The 14618-nt window shown below is 34.3% G+C and overlaps 1 pseudogene; it reads right to left on the bottom strand.

Annotated features, from left to right (window-relative positions):
• Positions 1-684: 684 nt before the first annotated feature.
• LOC118847231 lies at positions 685-3441 on the bottom strand (annotated as a pseudogene).
• Between the last annotated feature and the right edge of the window lie 11177 nt (positions 3442-14618).

The raw sequence follows: 14618 nt of genomic DNA, 5'->3' as shown, positions 1-14618 counted from the left end.
CCTAGCAGCTACATAAAATTAATGACTCATTTTGAACTTGCAATCTAATAAAATCTCCAGAAATTATTGTTATAAACCTCCTTAACTGTCTTCTAGACTCAGTTCTCTTATTTGAACACAAATGTAGGATTTCACATTTATCCCTATTAATTTTCATCTTACTTGATTCCATCCAATAGCGTGCAAGATCTTTTTCAAACCCTGAGTAATTTTTGTTCTTTTGCAACAACTGCTAGCTCACCTAGCTTTTTGTCAGCTCCAAATTTTATGACACGCATCTATGCTTTTATCTAACTCACTGAAAGGAATTGTGCTTTTACAAGCAAGCTCAAATACCTGAGGCACTCTACTGGAGATCTCTTTACAAGCTGATGTCTAACCATTCTTTAATGCCTACTCTTTGAGTCTAAGCATTAAACCAATTCTGATCAGTCTTTAGTAGTCTTTTTATCTAAACTACAAACTCACACAAATTTTTCCATCTTTTCTTCAAAATACAGACCTAATTTTTCAATTAGTTGCAAATTGATCAGTGTGACAACCCAAATCTTGGTTATATGACGCTGGGCAAGTTACAACCTTACAGAATCAAAACTGCCTGTAAAATTAAGATAATAGCATTCTTTTACCAGCATCATTCTTTTTTTTTAATGAACAACGGACTTTATTTAATCATTTCTTCATTTACAGCTGGAACTCTGGGAATTAAAAATTAACTTCTTTGCCTGTCAGCTTCCTATAAATGCTAGAAAATATTTCTACCTTGTGCTCCACATTGTTCTGCTGTGATTTATTCAAATGCACCTTTATGAGTCTGCAGTGTCTAGTTTCACTGGCCAACAATTTCACTTGGAAAGACAAGGTCTTAAAACATTGCATCATGCACAGCAGTCAGAACCTTCCTGGGATGCTTTTGCTCTTTGACTTAGGAAGAATTCTCCCCAGAGCAATAAAGACCACGTGCTTGCCACTGAATTTCTTTCTCCAATTCATGACATACTTGGATCTTCTTAAAAGATTTTAGCTGAGGAACTGTAACAAAAATGATGCTAGCTTTTCTGCCACCACCAACTTCAACTTCCTTAGCTGCTGTGACATTCAACTCTCTTAGTTGAGCCTTTAAGTCAGAGTTCATCTCCAACTCCAATAGAGGCTTTAATGCCAGACTCGAACTTGCCTGGCTTCTCACCATCCGGTTTCATGATCTTGAAGCTGGAGCTGTATGTGACACCGCCTCGATGAGCCAGGCCTAGGAAGACAAAAGAGCTCTTGCGAGAGCAACAAAATCTCAGCTGGGCTGAGGGGTGGGGCAGACAGGTAAACCAAGATAATTTATGTAAAGTGCTTTATAGGCACTACATAAATGTGTGGTATTAGTAGTAATAGTAGTGGTGGTGGTGGTGGTGGTGGTAGTAGAAGTAGGAACAGGAGTACAAATAGTAGTTTTTGTTATTGTAGTTGTATTAATACTATTGATATTCTTATCTATTGGGTGCAGTCCAGATAGAAATAGTCCAGAGATAAATAACTATGCTAATAATATATTTTTATACTTAATACTATGCAAAATATTGCACAGATGGATACCATAACTTTTTTGGGGGGGTTATTTTCATGTTAGTGGAATTAAAGCTCATTCTGTGGACTCACTGAAGTCATCATCAGAGCAACTGTAGTAGAAGATAGGATGATGAAAATGATGTGTACCTTTTCCTGTTCATGTGATTTTGATTTCTTCCACTGTCTCTATATTTTGAAGTCATCCACACTAAGTATTGATATGATTTTTTGGTAATATTCTCTCATTGACTTGAAAGTCTTATTTAATGCTATTGATAATAATTGATTTAAAATGATAATAATGGATTTAGGGCTAGGCAGAACCATGCTGAACTTAAACTGTCTCTCAAATTTGCCACATTTTCTATAAACTGTACATTATAATGAAGTGAGAACAGATAACAGTTTTACACATTGGCATTAAATACTCTAGTGTGCTTAGTGTGTTTGTATCTGTTCTATAGACTTGTAGTGTATAACTAAATCATGTTTATGGACCTGAGGCTTTGCAACAATCAATAAAGACAGCATGAATGTTATGTGGCTCTGAGGTGTCTTATGTAATAAATTTTGAATCTATAATGAATTGCTCACTCAGACTGTCACACCTTTGTTGCTTCTCAATTATTGTTGTAAGTGTTTATAGGGCTTTATTTTAGTTTAGTTTTTAGTAATGTAAGTTGTGCATGCTTTGTGAAAAATATATAAACACCTAATTGACCTATATATGGAAGTCAATGTTTTTCTTAGACTTTGTTTATAAATTTATGAAGACATATTAGAAAAGATGTCAGTAGGCTTTAATCAGAGAAGATGCTATTAAAATACTTTTCAGCTCATTCATGCAACATTATGGAACATTTGAACCAATTATTATTAATTGTATCCATTCTATCCATTTTGTATATATCCAAAAATTTTAGTCACCTCCTTTGATATGATCATTTTATTTTTTAAAATTATTTTTACTGTAGTCATGATTTCAGTTTTATATTTTACTCAATGCAATGCTTAGCAGTGTTGGCACATGGTAGGCATTTTATATATATATTATATATATAGGTATGTATGTATATATGTATATATATATATGTATTCACTGGCTGACTCAATTAACAGTTTCATTGTATCATATTTGATTGACAATAGAGATGACAAGAAGTTTTCCATATTCTTATTCATTTAGGGTTCTCTTTCTTCTCTGATTATTTTTTCTTTTGGTGCCCCTAAATTATAGTTGTATTGATGTTGAATCATTTATTTTGTACCTTTGGTTAATTTGACCACTCTTCTTGTCTTAATAGTTTGTCCTTTGCTTACAGTTGTTAATTAAAGATATCAAAGTTATTTGTTTTCTGTATTCTATTCTACATTTTTCTTTCTCCTTGCCTTTTTTTAGGATGGTATGATGTTTAGTTTTACTTACTTCATGTCAAGCTAGATAGTGATGTACTTTCCCAAAGGTTTTTATGTGGTTCCTTAACAGTATTCTTAAGTCACTTCTCCCTTGGGTATTTGACACATGTCTTTAGGAGGATTCCTAGATCAGTTCTATCTTGCCTCCTTTGGTCTTTTCTTATGGCAGTGGCTGCAGGATGCACTGACATGTCTAGGTCTATATTATTTTCATATTCTCCCTCAAATATTATGAGGAATGCATTTTTTCATGATGGCTTTACCAGATATCAGATTTCTGGAATTATTATGTTTTGGTTTAATTGGGATCTTTCTTGGTTTCATGTCACCAAAGTCAAAAAGGACTTTTCTGATTTCTTTTTTAAAGTATGTTACTATTATGTGGTAACATATAATTGAATCTTTCATTTCTTCATTCCATTTCATGCACATTCATGATTTACCAACTTTAATGGTCAATGACATTTTCACTAATGCATTTTAAGGAAATGGGACACGCTCTGTTGTGGTATTGCAAAGCCCAATTTGACTTGTACTAATTTACTTTGCCTTTTAGTAGTAAATGAACATGAAAGAGTTCCACTAACTTTGTACTTCTCTGTGTCAAAAGGACATCATGGTAGTTTTCAGTAGGACCAACCTTCAACCTTTTATCTTATCCTTGTATGCCTGGTTATTTTGTTTTCAACTTTAATGCATGTCAACTTGCACATATATACATAAGTGTGTATATGTGTAAATATAGGAGTGTGTATATATGTATGTATGTATTTTCAACTAGCAACCATCCAATTGTCTCCTTCCAGTCAAGATAAAGAACAGGAAAACTAAAATCTTTGTGACAAAAATGGAAGTCAAACACAGCAATTTCCCATATCTGCCAGGCAGGAACAAAAAAAGTCCCTGATCTATTTCTCAAGATATTAATATTCTTACATAATGTTACCTGATTAATCTTCCCAAAATATTTCAGTCATTTTTTCAGTCATGTTTGACTCTTTGTGACCCCATTTTGGGTTTTCTTGGCAAAGATACTGGAGTGGTTTTCCATTTCCTTCCCCAGCACCTTTTTTATTTTTATTTACTTTTTTGCTTTTTTTTTAAAAAAATTAACATTTCTAATTCATGGAACAAAACAAGCATTTCCATAACAGTACAATAAAAAAGATAATTGTACAAGGAACTGCAAATCTACCATGTACAAATTGCTAATCTCTACAAATATACAACAAAGGTATCATGTAAATGTCTTTTTTTCTTCTGCTTTCCCCTCACCCACCCTAGAGATGGCCACCACTAGAAACAGGTAGGCATATATACATACACACATATACATATGTATAGAAAGAGATATGTAAAATTATTCTGTACATACTTCAATTTATCAGTTTTTTTTTCTGGATACAGATAGCATCTTTCTTCATATGAACTTTATTTTTAATTTGTGTATTTGTAATACTTCAAAATGACTTAGTTGCTTAAAGTTATTCTTAAAACAATTGCTGTTATTCTACAATGTTCTGTTGGTTCTGCCCACTGTGCTCCAGCTCCTTTTACAGAAGAAGAAACTGAGGCAAACAAAGTTAAACAACTTGCCCAGACTCACATAGCTGGTAACTGTCAGAGGCCAGATTTAAACTCAGGAAGGTGAGTCTTCCTGACTTCAGGCACAGCACTCTATTCATTGCACCACCTAGCTGCACCAAAACATAAACAAGAACCTTCAATTGATCCCAAATTCCTATAAAATAAAGTCCAAATTCTTTCACCTATTTTTAATGTCCTTCCATAAAGTTTTATCTCACATCAATCCACTTCCCAGATCCTATGCTTCAGAAAAAGAATACCTCTCTGACCTAACTCAAGGCTTCCTGCCTCTCAGTCAGTTCAAGCTAACACATATGCCTAGAATGCCATGAAAATTATCACTTTTCCTTTTGGAGATTTGCTCTTTGCAAGAGAACAATCAGCTATAAATGACTTTCACTAAAGCCAGGTTTATGTCAAATATCAGACATATGTTTGACATGAAACCTGAACAAAGAACATATTTATTGAACCAACTGTCTTGCTTAAACTATTTTTGCATGAGGAAACACACACACACATAAATATGTGTTTCTGTGTGTATATATATGAAAAAAATATATATATGAAAAAATATATATATGAAAATATCCTCATGTATTTCAGTATTCAATGATTATATTTCCTTTCTTTAGTCATCCCTACAACTGGAGAGCATTGAAAAATGATTCTATCCCAAACATCCTCTACTGCCCTACAGCTATTGTTCCAAATACCTTTGGGGATGAATAAGTGAAAGAAATTTTCAATATAATATAAAGGCAATCCTGGCTTACTCCACAGTTTAAAGTCATAGTTTGGAGGTCACCTAATTTTAACTTAGTATACGGTAGCTATAGGGGTAGCTGAGCATGTAGTGACACATATGTTCAATCCTGCAAAATGAAAATGTGGTAACAGTTTTATGATGCTAAAGGCATGTATTCATAGCCATAAAGGTGAATAATATTATCTGTAAACACATCTCTATATGATAATTTTGTAATATCTGGGAATTGAAATTAATTAAAATTTATAAAATGAAAATTAGACTTTTTCAGTTCATTTTATTATTTCACCTAAGTTTTATATAGTAATTCCTAATGAATGGCAAGCTGAAACACTAATTGTTTAACATACAAATATTCTCTGTTTTTTTCTTTCATATTTAAATTAGAAACATTTAATTGCATTGATGTCATAAGTTTCAATGATGGTCAAATAAAGCACAAATTTTAAAATATTCATAGTAATTTCACTCCCCATTTCCAGACAGTATTTTCTCTGGCTATTCATGATTATTTTGTTATAACTTACAGTATAAATTTTAAGATTCAATAGCAGTTTTAAATATGTGCTAAATTTCATTAAATATCTTTAAAATATTATTAAAATGAAATATAAGTATGTTTATAGTATAAAATGCATAGTTAAAGTCATGAAATTTATGAAACAAATATCTTCAGTGTGGAGTATGGGAACAGCACTGGTCTTTGAATCAAAAGATTGAGTTTAAGTTTGTCACTTGATATGCAATTAAGGGCCAATTATTTAATTTCATTGAGTCTGAGTTTTCCCCTCCTGATCATACTCAAACTACTTACCTCACAGTATTGTTGTGAGCATAAAATTAAACATTTTATGTGGTGTGATCTGTAAACCATACAGCATAATTCACTGTTTATTATCTTTAAAGTTTCTCTTATTTTTATCAATTAAAAACATATACTATTATTTTTAAATGAATTATTTTAAAAGTTTCAATTTTAACTTCAAAGGTAGAATATGCACTGGCATAAGAAATATCCATAACTAGATCTCATTTTATCATTTTATTTCATTTTCTTTTTCTGTATATCTCTTTTAGGTTTAACACTTAGTCATTTTTAAAATTGGATTAGTTTTGTAAGAGTTTGGTAAACTTCACAAAGCAACACTTAACTTCTCTTCTTTATTTAAGTACCTGTTATAAATCTGTAGCTTAAGAATTTAATTCCTTTTTATTCATCTCAACATTAAGCAGGGGTATCTCTAATGGCTCAGTGTTCCTCATGAATACTTATCACATTAATATTTTTACATATTGAATAGAATATAAATATGTAATATAATAAAGGTAGTGACATGAGGCATTTGATGAAGGGAATAAAGACAGGAGAAGAGTAATATATCAGGAGGCAGAGGCACTTAAGAACATTCTAAAGAATAGTTTTCTGTCCAAAGGATAAGCCTTCCACACTTTGAGTATTGCATATATCTATGCATCTTGTAACATTCCAGAATACTTTTTTTTTCCTTTTTCAAGAACTTGTAGGAAAATATTGAGAAAGGAAATATTAAATTTTTAAAAATAAAATTTTAAATCTTTTATGATCATATGTGCTTATATTCAGGTTTGGGATGTAACCAGATTGAATTTCTAAAAATGCATATTCATTTTTTCAAAAAACTATACAAGTTATAATAGGTAAAATTAAGATTTACATAAATAAGTTTAAGGAGAGAATTGTCACCTCGGATCATAAAACTACATTAGGAAGTTGAAACCAAGGGTAGGAACCAGTAATAAGGAAAATAGACAAAGAAAATAATAATTGCAAAATATTCATTACATCAAAAAAATGTAGCAGAAAATGAAAAAAATATTATGAGATGTTTGGGGTAAAAGGCATATTGTAATTTCCATTATTTGCAAGGGTAAAAAAACCATTTCAATAATGACTCTATGTATAGGGCATCTAACATCCATATTTTGAGCGAGCATTGATCAAACACCAGCTTTGGGTTTCTATAGCCCTACCATGTTGAAATATTCAAAAACTGTAAGCTCAAAAGAAAATTATATGAATAGAGAAATACAGTTTAGTTTATCAACCCAATAAAAATACAACATGAAAAAAATCAAATATTCAGAAAAGGAGTCTTCCAGTGATATAAATTTGCAGATAATCTAATCCAACCCTCTCATTATCCTCATTCCCCCAAGAAATTAAATGATTTATATAATATTACATATGTGGTTAGTGATATGATCCGGAACAGAGACTATTTTTGGCATCCTAGCAAAGAATTTAATGATAATTTAAACTTTTTTATTATTGGCAAAATATATATTTATCTCTCTTTAGCCTCCTACTCAGTTTCACACAAAGCTTGGCATAAACCTTTTCTTCCCCCACCCCATCCTATTCACCTATCACACAATCATAGAAAGTTATTAAGAACTGAATTTAAGTATGAGGTCAAGAAAAGAGTCCAAACAAGAGCTCCTCCAACATATAAAAGGTCATATCTGGAGGTTATGGATTCTCCCTCATTGGTGGTATCATAGGCTGGATGATCAATTTCCATTTTTCTTATAATGAGGATTTCTTTCATAGGCATGACTTGGGCAAGATTTCCCAGCTTACTTTTGATTCTAGAATTCTATGCTTCTGTGATTCTTTACAAATGACTCCTGAATCTAAATCTCTAGTTCCTATAGTTCTCTCCTGAATTCTTTACAAAATGTGCCTCCCTTCAGGGCACGTTACTTGAATATGACAATATTATCTCAAGACAAACACACCAAACACTAAAATCATGTTCTTTCCCCTCATTCCTCCTCATTTACCAGTTATTTGTGGTATCAGCAGTAGATTTATACCTGTTAAATGACCCTCTTATAGTAAATACCAAGTAAAGCATAAACCAGATATATGTTCATCAAAGGTATTTAGCATCATGATAAAGCAGATCAAGCAGAGTCCAGCTTGAAGAAGGATTTCCTGTAGAAAAATGAGGCTTTAAAGGTGTTCATATTTGAGGATAGTGTTGTACTCAATGAATTAAGCCCATAGCACAGAAGGTCCTCATAGAAGGCATCTTTTATCATTCGGTCCTGTCCACCAACATAGGAAAGAACAAGGCAATGAAGGATGTCTGTTGCACAAAATTTAACCTGCATTTGAATGGACTCCCTGTACAACTTGTATAGTAGTATGCATATCTAGGATAAAAAGTATAATTGGACAATAAACTAGGCTTGGAGATAATTAGGAGCCAGAGCAGAGTAGTCTGTATTACTTTCAAGAAATGGCAAAGTTCCTCTAGTGAAATTTCTAAGCTTCTTATGAAAACAAAACAAAGGCCCATCTTTTCAGTGCTAACATTTTACTGCCGTTACTCTATGGTAATGAAACATCTAACATCTCTTCCTTTAAAGAATTAAAAATAAATTACACAGAAGGAAATCAAAAGATACATGGTATCAGCAGATTATAACATATAGCTGATGAGGAAGAACAAGCTCCAAAGGAAAAAAAAAATAGCAAAGGACCTCATCAAGGAATTGTTCCATTGAAATAAATCTGGGCTAATCTTGTCACAAGAATAAGAGATGATAAGTGGACTTCGAGAGTATTCTAAAAGGTTGATTAGAACCCATGAGGCAAACATCTGGGAGAACATGAAAAGTAATAAGCAGTATAGCCAGTATTAAGGGTTACAAGCTGTGTCACTGAAGAGAATTCTTAAATTAATGAAATTACATATTTAATTACTTGGTAGTTAAAATCTGATAAACTCAACTGATAGAACCATAAAATTTCAAGTTGGAAGGGACCATTTAATACAATGAAAACTAACCAAAAATCATCTGTACAAAAAAAAAATGACCATTCTGATTCTGTTTGAAATTCAGTAGTGTGGAGAAACCAAATAGCAAATCCTTTCCATTTCTGAATAGTTTGAATTGTAAGAAAGTTCATTGCATGAAGCCTAAATCTTGATCTCTCATCTTTCCATATATTGGACCTCCTACAGATATTTGATACTAATTGTAATATGGCTTTTCTATCTTTTGTGATATTTCTTTAAATTCATGAAAATAGCTATCATGTGGCCCATGTCTTCCCTTTTCCAGGTTAAATTTTCCTAATTCCTTTAAACATTTCTAATTTGATTTGATCCCTGAGTCCCATCACTATCCTGGTCGCTTTGCCCTGTTTAATCAATGTCTTATCGATGGATATTCTCAATATGGTAACAAGAAATATCATACTACTCAATAACTATCTTGACATTGACAATAATTTTATTCACCAGAGGAAAATGTAATTAGATTTCAATCATTTCTAAATCTATCCAATTTTTAGTGCATTCTGGCATAATTTCCACTTTTTAAGCACCATTACTAAAATTTTACTGTCATATATAATATAAACACACATTCATGTGTATATATATATATATATATATATAGATAGATAGATAGATATAGATATGTATATATAAGCATAAATGTACATATCTATGGAAATACATATATGTTTATAGATATGAATGTGTATATATGTGTATATAGCACTTTTTCTCCTTAATAGTATATATTTTTCCAATTACACGTAAAGACAGTTTTCAATTTTTGTTAAATTTTCAGGTCCCTATTTTTCTCCCTCCCTTTTCTCCCACCTCCCCAAGACAGCAAGCAATCTGAAAGGTGTTGTACATGTGCAATCATGTTAAAACATTTTTCCACATTAATCATGTTGTAAAAGAAGAATTAGAACAAAAGGGGGAAACTATGAGAAAGAAGAAAACCAGAAAAGTGAAAATAGTATGCTTCAAACTTCATTCTGATTCCATAGTTCCTTGTCTGTATGTCATTAGCATTTAAAATCACTGATCATTTGGAATTGTGTTGCTGAAAAGTCCATCATAGTTAATCATCACACAGTGTTGCTATTGCTGTGTATAATGTTCTCCCAGTTCTGCTCATTTCTCTCAGCTTCAGTTCATGAAAGTTTATCTGAAATTCCCTTGCACATTATTTCTTATAGCACAAGAGTATTCCATTACTTTCATATACCACAACTTCTTCAGGTATTCCCCAATTGATGGGCATCCTCTCAATTTCCAGTTCTTTGCCACCACAAAAATCTCTGCTATAGGGTGGAGCCAAGATGATGGCTGGAAAACAGGGACTCCCTTAAGCTCTCCCCCAAATCCCTCCAAACACCTGTAAAAATGGCTCTGAATAAATTTTAGAGCTACAGAACCCACGAAATAACAGGGGGAAGCAAGTCTCTGGACCAAAACAGCCTGGATAGTCTCTAGGAAGGGTCTATCACACCGAGCTGGGAGCAGAGCGCAGCCCAGTGTGCACTGCACCTGGACCAACCAGACCAGGAGTCAGGAGGAGCAGGCCTTATGGACCTGAATCAGTGAGCTGTGGCAGTTACCAGACTTCTCAACACACAAACGCCAAAGACCATGGAGCAGGTCAGCGGGAAAATTGCTGGATCTAGGTGAGAGAAGTGCACGGTCTTTCCACAGGCCCAGGGGTGGCAGAGGTGTCATGGAGGCTGCTTGCAGAGTTCCAGCAGTGGCTTCTTCCAGCCCCAGGCCCACCTGGTAGGAGGGATTGCTTTGCTGGCCAAGAGGCAGGCTTCTCTTTCTTTGCCCTGCTTTGATCTGGATCAAGGTCCTGTTCTTGGGGGAGGAGGAGTGCTGGTGTGGCAGAGCTTGCAGTGATTGTGGAGTAGAAGTAGATCTGAAAACAGCAGCACAAGGCCCCTAAAGCTTGGGACAAAGTACTCTCTACCCTACAAGCAGTTGTACACTGACAAAGAGCTCAAAGGACGAGTAGCTGGCTGAGAACATACGCAGGCAACATAAAGGGACTATAGAGTCTTTTTTTTGGTGACAAGATCAAAACATACAGCCAGAAAAAGTCAGCAAAGTCAAAGAACCTACATCAAAAGCCTCCAAGAAAAATATGAATTGGTCTCAGGCCATGGAAGAGCTTAAAAAGGATTTGGAAAAACAAGAGAAACAGAGGAAAAAATTGGGAAGAGAAATGAGAGTTCTGCAAGAAAATCATGAAAAACAAGTCAGTGACTTGCTAAAGGAGAGCCAAAAAATACTGAAGAAAATAACACCTTAAAAAATAGATTAACCCAAATCGGAAAAGAGCTCCAAAAAGCCAATGAGGAGAAGAATGCCTTAAAGGGCAGAGTTAGCCAAATGGAAAAGGAGGTTCAAAAAAACACTGGAAGAAAGTACTACCTTAAAAATTAGAATGGAGCAAGTGGAAACTAGTAACTTTAGGAAAAATCAAGAAATTATGAAACACAACCAAAAGATGAAAAAATGGAAGACAATGTGAAATATCTCATTGGAAAAACTGCTGACCTGGAGAATACATCCCAGAGAGATAATTTAAAAATTATTCCTTTCATCCGGCCATAAGCTATTCACTTTATCTATAGATCTTCCCTTCATTTCTTAATGAATTCATTATCTGGCTTATAATTTTTCCCTCCTTTCTAACTCCTTCTTTCAAACTAGGGCACTTTAAATTACATATTAATTCAACCTCCAATAACTATTCACTCTGTTCCTCAACCTACAAACGTTTTATGGGCTACTCCCTTACTCAACCTCTGACACACACAAAGGTTGTCATACCCTTGATCCACCTCTAGGTTCAAGACCTCTGAAATTCCCTTATTCAAGCACATCTATTAACTTTTTTATCTTTACCTCTACCTTTTCATTTATTTTTACTTTTTTATAAAACCATACTCTTTCTCCACAGTATGATTTCCAATTCCTTATTCCTTCAGTTCTCTCCTTGACCATAGGCATCACACTAGCCACTCTCTCCTCTTCTCTTCATCTTGACCCCTTATTGAACTAATTCAATTCTATGCTGTCCTTTTCTCTTGAATTCCTAGACCTCTTATCACATTGTTGATTTTGGCCATCCAAGCCCTAACCTTGCATCACTCTCACCATTTGTCTTCTATGCTCCTATACACATGCTGCTGAATAAAGGTAAAGGAAATCATGCAACATTTTGGGTTCAGTACAAAGTTATACTTCACAACCTCAAAGAGGCCCTCACTGCTGCTAGACAACTCTACTACATCTCTCTTATTCCTTCACTTTCCCACTCTTCATAGCATTCTTCCAAATCTTTTCATCCTGCCTTAAAATCCCCATGGTGCCCACTTTCCCAATCTCTCAGGTGAGAACCTTCATGTCATGTAAAACAAAGATCAAGACCATTTGCTGTGAGTTCCTTCTTCTTTCCTCTTCCTCATATCCTATCACTCAGATGCCTTCTGCCACTATATCCTCTTTCAGCCCTCTCTGATGATGAAGTGACCTGACTCTTCAGCAAGGCTAACTGCTCTACTTGTTCAAGTGATCTCATTCCATCCTATGTCCTCCAACAGATTTTTGACTCTGTCATTCTCAATCTTTCATTGATTTTCAATCTTGCCCTGTATACTGGCTTATTTCCTACTACTTACAAACATGCCCATGACTCCCTTATCCTGAAAAACAATTCACTTTATCCTTCCATCCCTGCCTGCTGTCATCTTGTATCACTTCTACCCTACTTTCTTTCTTGTCGATCATTTCTTAACCCCTTATAATCTGGCTTCTAGCCTTATCATTTTATTTAAACTGCCCCCTTTAAAGTTCCTAATTATCTCTTAGTTTCAAACTCCAAAAATTCTCATTCTCCTTGACCTCTGTGTAGCCTTTTGATACTTCTCGTTCTTGAAACTTTCTTCTCTCTAGGTTTCCAAGACTCCACTCTCTCCAGATTCTCCTCCTACCTTTCTTACCATTCCTTCTCTGTCTCCTTTTCTGGATCCTCTTCTAGATCTTACCATAGCTATCCTAGAAGGTATTTCTTCTCCTTCTATAGTACTTAAGTTGGTGATCACATCAGTTCGTATGAATTTAACTACCATTTCTATGCTGGCAAATCACAAGTTTATTTAACCTGCCCCCAAATCTCTGCTGACCTCAAGTCACAAATTTCCAACTGCCTTTCAGACATATTGAATTGCATGTCCAGTAGACATCTTAAACTCAATATGTCTAAAATAGAACTCATTATCATTCCCCTTAAACCTCCCCCAGGAACATTCCCTATTACTTTGGAGGACAACTCTATATTCCCATTCCCCAGTCTTGCAAGCTAGGAGTCACCCTATATTCTTTGCTATCTCTCTCTATATAGCCAAGCAGTGGCCAAGATTAGTCTATTTCCCTTTTGCAAGATCCTTCAAATACATCCCCTTCTCTTCCTTGACACTGCCACAACTTCATTATTTCATGCCTGTATTTTTGCAATAACCCACCGGTAGGCCTGCCTGACCCAAGTCTTCCTACTCCAGCCCATCCTGTATTGAGCCACTTAAGTGATTTTCCTAAAGTGAAGATCTAATCATGTCATATCATCTTCCTACTCATTAAATTCCAGTTGTTCTCTATCACCTCCAGGATCAAATACAAATTTTTTTTTGCATTCAAAGCCCTTGAAAAACTAGCCCCCAAGATATTTCCAGTCCTTACTCTTTAATAAAACTTCTCTCTCCTGACTGTTCCACTAACAAAACATTCAGTCTTCCTCAGGAATTTTCATTGGCTATCTCCCATGCCTGAAGTGCTTTCCTTCTTCGACTATATTGCCCTTGCTAACTTCCTTTAAATCCTAACTGAAACCCCATCATTTACTAAAAGCCTTCCCCAACCTCTCTTAGTTCTAGTCCCTTCCTTCTGTTAATTATCTCATTTATCCTGTATATAGTGTGTTTTGTTTATATTTGTTCATGTGTTGTCTCCTCCATTAGATTGTAAGCTCCTTGAGGGCAGAGACTATTTTTGCCTCTTTTGTATCCCCAACACTCCAAACAATGATTGGAAAATTGTAGGTGCTTAATAAATGGTTTAATTGATTTAATCAATTGAAGTCTTTCTTGATTCCGTATCCAATGCCTCCTAGGACCCTCTCTCCCCAAATTAATTTACATTTCAAAATTCTGTAATAACATATTTATGCTGTATGTCTTTTTAATGTACTTGCTTATTGAAATATAAGTTCCTTGTAAGTATGAATAGTTTGTTTTTTCCCTAGTCTGGAAGAAAATGGGTATTTATATTTGTTGATAGATTGTTTTCATATTTGCTTGACATTGTTTTATCTAGTTGTATTCCATATTTAATTCTGCCCATATTTAATTTTGGTATGACTTTTTCAAATACAGCTATGTCTAATCTATGAGGTTATAATT

Source organism: Trichosurus vulpecula, chromosome 4, assembly GCF_011100635.1.
Source record: "Trichosurus vulpecula isolate mTriVul1 chromosome 4, mTriVul1.pri, whole genome shotgun sequence".
NCBI classification, from domain to species: Eukaryota; Metazoa; Chordata; class Mammalia; order Diprotodontia; family Phalangeridae; genus Trichosurus; species Trichosurus vulpecula.
The sequence above is the reverse complement of the archived record's forward strand: the minus strand, read 5'-3'. Positions and strand labels throughout refer to the sequence as shown.